The sequence below is a fragment of the Triturus cristatus genome, chromosome 2_1 (genome assembly GCF_964204655.1).
Source record: "Triturus cristatus chromosome 2_1, aTriCri1.1, whole genome shotgun sequence".
Lineage (NCBI taxonomy): Eukaryota > Metazoa > Chordata > Amphibia > Caudata > Salamandridae > Triturus > Triturus cristatus.
The window spans coordinates 799,244,193-799,250,527 of record NC_140581.1 but is presented as its reverse complement, the minus strand read 5'-3'; the positions used below and the strand labels follow the sequence as shown (position 1 = coordinate 799,250,527).

General features: G+C 43.7%; 1 protein-coding gene across 5 annotated transcripts in view; it reads left to right on the top strand.

Moving 5' to 3' along the window:
* The first annotated feature begins 4,966 nt into the window (after positions 1-4,966).
* The window catches only part of SPIN1 (spindlin 1), a 268,258-nt gene continuing 266,889 nt past the window's right edge, over positions 4,967-6,335 (top strand). The window contains exon 1 of one of the 5 annotated variants that reach the window (XM_085632828.1): positions 4,967-5,142. The gene's annotated coding sequence lies outside the window, so the exon portion shown is untranslated. Of the gene's footprint in view, positions 5,143-5,234; positions 5,629-6,335 lie in introns of those variants that run through there. The other 4 variants (XM_085632825.1, XM_085632827.1, XM_085632829.1 and 1 more) reach the window with 4 other exon arrangements.

Sequence of the window (6,335 nt, the reverse complement as noted above, 5' to 3'; positions counted from 1 at the left end):
CAGGCCCGCTGACGGATGATGCGATAATCTTCGGGGTTAGCGAGCACTCGCCGACAGCTGAGCGACGATTTTTCTCACGCTCACCAGCTGCAGCGGCTCGCTAACGGGGGTTAGCGACGATTTTCAGCAGTCTCTTCTCAGCAGTAGAACTAGAGGCCCTGGAACTCACAGGAGCCTCACCTGCAGATAGAAATCCTCGCTGGGAGGAAACAGGAGGCTGGTGGTGGAGTCTGATGTGCCTGAGAGTCCAGCAGGGGGCTAGCTCTCTTCTAGCCCTTGGGTAATTGCTGTAGCAAAAATAAAGGTTCCTTCAAAGTCCTTTTCCTCTTCTTCCAAGTCCAGTAGTAACCACTGCAGGCCAGTCCCAGAAACAGCACACAAGCACAAGGACAGTCCTCTCCTGCAGATTCCTGTAGTCACACGGACAGAGGTTCTTCTTGTTGTCCAGGAGCAATACAAATTGTAAGGGTTTGGGCACAAATATTTATACGCCCAAAGTCTTTGTTCTTAGGGGTCACAAGTCTCTGAACCCAGCCAGAACCAGTTCTGCCCAGCCCTGGAGCACTTTGTTTTCCAGGCTGCATCCTTCCTTTCAGAAAGAGGGGGTCTGCCTTCAGACGCACAGTGGGAGGTGGAGCCAGCATTCACCTTGCCAGGCACAGCCCTATTCAAGTGCAGGAGCTACCCCTCCCCTCACTCCAAGGCAGATCCCTCTATTCAACCCAGGTCTGACTCAGCCTGCCCTGTCCCTCCAAAACCAGACAGCCAATACACATAATAGCAGAGCAAACTGGAAGGCTTAGGCAAGAAAGTACCTATACTCTAAAAGTGGTAGTTTCAAACACAGAATATAAAAATAACCTTCACTAAAAGATGTATTTTAATATTCTGAGCTCAGGCATACTAAATTCGTTTTTCTACCATGTTCTGTGGGTCAGTTAGGACTATAGAATGTAATAGCCTAGACCTCCCATTCTGGCCTATGGACAACAGGTAGCCTTACATTAGTGAAAAACGAAATTGGGTGTAATTCACTACTAGGACATGCTACACACATCAGGGCATGTCCTACCTTACACATACAATGCGCCCTATCATAAAAGGGACTTACAGGATGCCAAGGGAAGGTTTAGGGGCTGGGAAGTGGGTGCACTTCACAGCCAAGATGGCAGTTCTGGACTGCACGCAGACACTGCAGTGGCAGGTCTGAGACACACTTTACAAGCTGCTTCTGTGGGTGGCACAAACCAGTGCTGCAGGCCCACCAGTAGCATTCGGTTTACCAGCCCTGGGCACACACGGGCCACGCTACTAGGGACTAACAGGTAAACCAAATAAGCCAATCATGGATGTACCAATTCACATGTCACCTTTACAAAGGGAGCATTCGCGCTGTGGCACTGAATGGCAGTGGCACAGCGCCCAGAGCATCTATAACCAGCAAAAACAGAGGAGACACAGCGAAAAATGGAAGGGAGACTCACGCCAATGGTGCCAGGTCTAACAAGGATCTACCCCAAAAAAAGGAAGAATAAAAGAACAAAAAATGAAAAATGTGTCAGAAACACTTGTGACAATGTTTTGACTTACTTAAGCTACAGCTGTCATACCTTTATACCTATTGTGTTCTGAGGTTTCTGTTGTGCAGTACTAATAGTGGATGAAAGTAGCACTTTGGGTGAAAGAATGCGAGAACAGTTTCCAAATGTTTTTAATAACAAATTGGGTAATCTTTTAGGCTTTGAGCATTTAATTCGCCTTAAGGATAATTCCGTTCTCAAAGTCCATAAATGCAGAAATGTTCCCTTGTTAATAAGAAGTGAAGTGGAAAATCAACTTAACAAATTGGTGACTTCTGATGTAATTGAAACCATTGAAGCATCTAACTGGATTTCTCCGGTGGTTATTGCTAGGTGTAGCAACGGAAAAATTAGGCTTTGTGTGGACTTGCGCCACTTAAACAATAACATCATAGTGGACAGGTTTCCATTACCAAAATTAATGAAATGGTTACTTGTTTGAAAGGGGAAAAATAGTTCTCAACCATCAATCTCTCATCAGCATACCACCAAATTTCACTGACTCCTGAATCTAGAAAATATACATCCTTTATAACACCTTGTAGCTGCTATCAATATAAACGAAGACCTTCGGTTTGGATTCCGCTGCAGCTGTTTTTCAACGCCTTATGTTTCAACTGTTTAATAATGTTAAGGGTGTCACCTTTTTTCAGGATGATATCTTAGTGTTTGGTGCAAACAAGGACGAACATGAGTCCAGATTACTTACAGTTTTAAGAATCCTGCAAGAAAAAGGTCTTGCAGTTGAACATTCTAAATGCAATTTTTCTAGCAACAGTGTTACATATTTAGGCCATGTAATTGATAAATGTGTAGTTAGACCCAAACCCTCACTTGTATCTGCAATTGAAAATGCTTCCACACCACTTTCTAAGGATGATGTAAGATCTATTTTGGGTATGGCTGAGCTTTGTGCTAAGTGTGTACCAAATTTTGCTGACAAGTGTTACAATATTCGCCAATTGCTTAAAAAAGATTGCAAATTTATGTGGTCCCCTGAGTGTGATAAAGATTTCAAAGTATCAAAACTGCAATTGCCAAAGCCACTGCACTGTGCAGCTTTGACCCCATGGCGGATAGTATTGTTACTACGGATGCCAGTAACAAAGGCCTTGAAGCTGTGTTGTCTCAAATTGATAACAAAGGTAAAGAATACATTATCGCGCATGCATCCAGATCATTGTCCCCATGTGAAGTATAATACCTAATCATCGAGAAAGAAGCTCTATCTTGTGCTTGGGCATTAGATAATGTTAAGTTTTTTATTCGGGAGAAGGTATGCACCTTATGATTTATGGCAGATTTTTTATCCAGAATGCCTGTTATTCTGGAAGAATGTGAAGATGACAAGTGGAACAACTTTCAGGTAGCTTTCATTCATGACTATGGCCATTCTACCTTTAACAAAAATGAGTCGGAGTTGGAATTCAAAAAAGACATAGTTCTTCAAGAAATTATATCTTATGTGATGAATGGTTGGCCTCGCAAAGAGGTACTGAGTGAGGTTGCAAGACCATTTTAAGAAGTTTGTTCTGAACTTTCTTTTAATGAAGGGGTCCTGTTCCGAGGTGAGAAAATTGTCCCTCCTGACAGTCTATGTATGGCAATTGTGGATCAATGTCATGAGGGTCATTCAAGCATTTGTAGGACCAAGAATCTTTTGAAAAGTTTGTTTTGGTGGTCTGGTATGGACAAAGTAGCAGAGAGAGTGGTGCGAGAATGCATTGCTTGCTGCAAGGCTGACAAATCTTTGCAAACCCTTCGACCACCTATGCGTAATAAACCTCTTCCTCTGGAACCATGAGAAACTGTTGCCATTGATATTATAGGTCTTATTTGGGATCCTTCCCAAGGTTCACACAAGTATGTTGTGGTCTTGATGGATTTATTTTCTCGCTGGCCAGTGGTGAAAGTGGTGGATAGTATGGATACTGATGTGGTGTTGAAATTCCTTGATGATATTTTTCTTTCGGAAGGTATTTCTGCATGTTTGTTGAGTGATAATAGTGTCCAATTTCTATCTAAAAAGGCTAAGGCTTACTTTGAGAAGTTTGGTATCAAACAGAAGACCACATCCCTATACAATCCCAGCGGAAATGATATGGTGGAACGGTTTAACCGTGTGCCTAAGGGTACCATTCAGTTGGCTGTGAGTGCTGGTTAGGATTGGATCACTCAGATTGGAAAGATGGTTTGGGCTCATTGTGTCACTAATTCTGAAGCCACAGGGTTACCACCTGTCTTGAAAATTCGAGCACGCAGACCTAGGTCCAAGTTCAATCTTAAATAGTTATGCACATCTTGCGTGGAGCAATGGTCTAGAGATGAAGTAAGAAACAGAATGACAAGTTCACAGGACAAAAGCAAGATAGATTTTGATGAAAAACATGGTGTTAAATCACCGAAAATCACCATTGGTGATTGGGCGTGTATTTAAAAAACAGGATTTGTATGTAAAGGTGACAGTTCTTTCTTTGATGCAGAAGAAGTTGTGGAAGTCTTACAAAATGTAGTTAGGCTTAGTAATGGAAAGGTTTGTAATTTAAGGAGAGTGGCCAAATGTGGGAATGTGAAGCAATAAGAGGATGGCAGGAATCATTTTGGTTGGATGGATGATAATGTAGTCATAGAGTCCACTCGTTGTAATGAGGTGGATCCACCTTCTACCTCTAATTCCGCTATTCGACAGGAGGATCCATTGTTTGCTACAGATGCTGGCAAGGAGGTTATTTCCTCTTCCTATAATTAGTCCGACCAAGAGCTTGCTCAAAATAATGTTAGTGAAAGGAAGGCTCCTGCTTGGTTGAAAGATTTTGTGGTAAAAAACTCATGATTAATGGGTTCTATGCAATGTGCAGTTCATGTATTTGTTTCATGTTGTTGTAATTCATATATTATTCTATTGCATTATTATTCTTGTCTCTTTCGTATAATATTCAATTGCACTATTACCTTTGTTTTTTTTTTCTTTTTTTTTTTTCTTTTAGTCATTTTCTTCCTTGTTAAAAAAAGGGGGATGTGTTGTGGTTGCTTAGTTACCAGGAATGCTTGGTCTGCAAGCATTCCGGGAATGTTTGTATTGGATTGTAGGAAGGTTGGAGTCAGCGGTTGGAAAGACACTGGGGCCACTAGTTGTGTCTTCTTGTTGCTCCTCGGCAATAAAGATTACTACTACAAATTGCATCCAGTGTGTGATTTAACAGAGACCTACATCACTGCTGTCACGGTGCACCTGTTCTCTGCGCGCATTACTATATCTTGAAAAACACTATACAGAGCCAGAGCGTTTTGGCTCAGTTATTTGCTTTTACTTTAATGCTCTCGTTTGCTAACCTTTTTCTTCATTATTTGGGGCTGGGCTTCTTTTCGGCTTTTTTTTAAAGGACTCGCTTGTTTTGGGCTTCTTTTGATCTGACTTTGTGCTTGTTTTTCACGCCAGACCTGCCACTGATCGAAAGCGGTAATCGGGGTGTAAAGACCCGACACCTGGAGACGGGATGTGAGCCCTACGTTCGGGGTCCTCCCGACTGTTTCGGGGGAGTTGTCACGTACAAAGCTGCAGGTAACAGGGCCTTTCGCCTCGGGGCTACGTATATCGCGAGGGAGGGAGGGAGGCTGTTCTCTCGGCGCTTTGCCTGCTGTCGCCGGTAGGGGGCGCGGGTCGGAATGTGCGAAAATGCTGCAGCCTGGGCCGCGCTGGTTGGACGAGGCCTTGATTTTCCGGTTCTTGCAGCTCTTGTGTATGTGTGTGCGTTCAGGGTTCTGGCTTCCTTTGTCTGCCGTCGTCTCCCCGCCCCCTCCTTCCCCGGGCTGCTGGAAGCCGCTGCTTTTCTGCTGCAGGTTTTTGTAAATACTGGAGCTTCTCACAATATGGCTGACTCTCGAGCTGCTCCCTAGATACTCGCCCTCCCTCTTCCGCGCCCCTTACTCCTCTGTCGGACCCCTGCGGAGTTTGTTTTTATTTTTTTATTTCCATCTGAGCTCACTTGAAACTGTGAAATAAACTTGGCACCGTCGGGCCTTTTGTGTGCATGGAGGAATCTCAAGGGTAAGGAGCTTCCAGTTACCGCGTCGCTGCAGACAGGGTGTGTGCGTGTTAGCCCGGCCTCGGCAAGGAAGCCTTTGCTGCTTTTTCGACGAGGCCGAAGGCGGCACTGGACTGTAGGTAGGGCCTGTTACTGCATAATGCTCCCCTGTGCCTGGAAGGGAGGGGGCTATGCACCAAAACAGTGTCAAACATGCATTGCCTCAGTCGCAGTTTCATTAAGATTTGCTGGATCCATGTTTATCTGCTAAGACGAACATGGGGGCACCTGAGGGAGTCAACATATATAGGCATTGAGAAGGTACAATGTTTTAGAGGTTATTTAGTCCAATTCCTTTTTTATGAGCACACATTGTATTGTTAGTTTGGAAACAAGTTCGGACATGCATGTCATGTGAGCTGCATTTCAGACCTGCCTTATTTTTAATGTCGAGAAGTGCCTGTAAAAAGTTAAAGACTCTTATATTCTTGCCTTGGATATAGCGAATCTCGCAGTGAATAGGTATTTGCCATGCACTTTGTGCTGTGGTGGATGGAGATTCATTTGGCACAGCTAATATTTGACAGGCCTGAGTTTCCCCAGCCTTTTAGTTCTCGTTTGACAAATCGTTTTCTGTTAAGGCCCAAATCTACTTGTACTTGCTCCGTGTTCTATCAACAAGTCACACGCCACCGCTTAAAATTCAAATTTTAGTTGTGTACATCTCTTA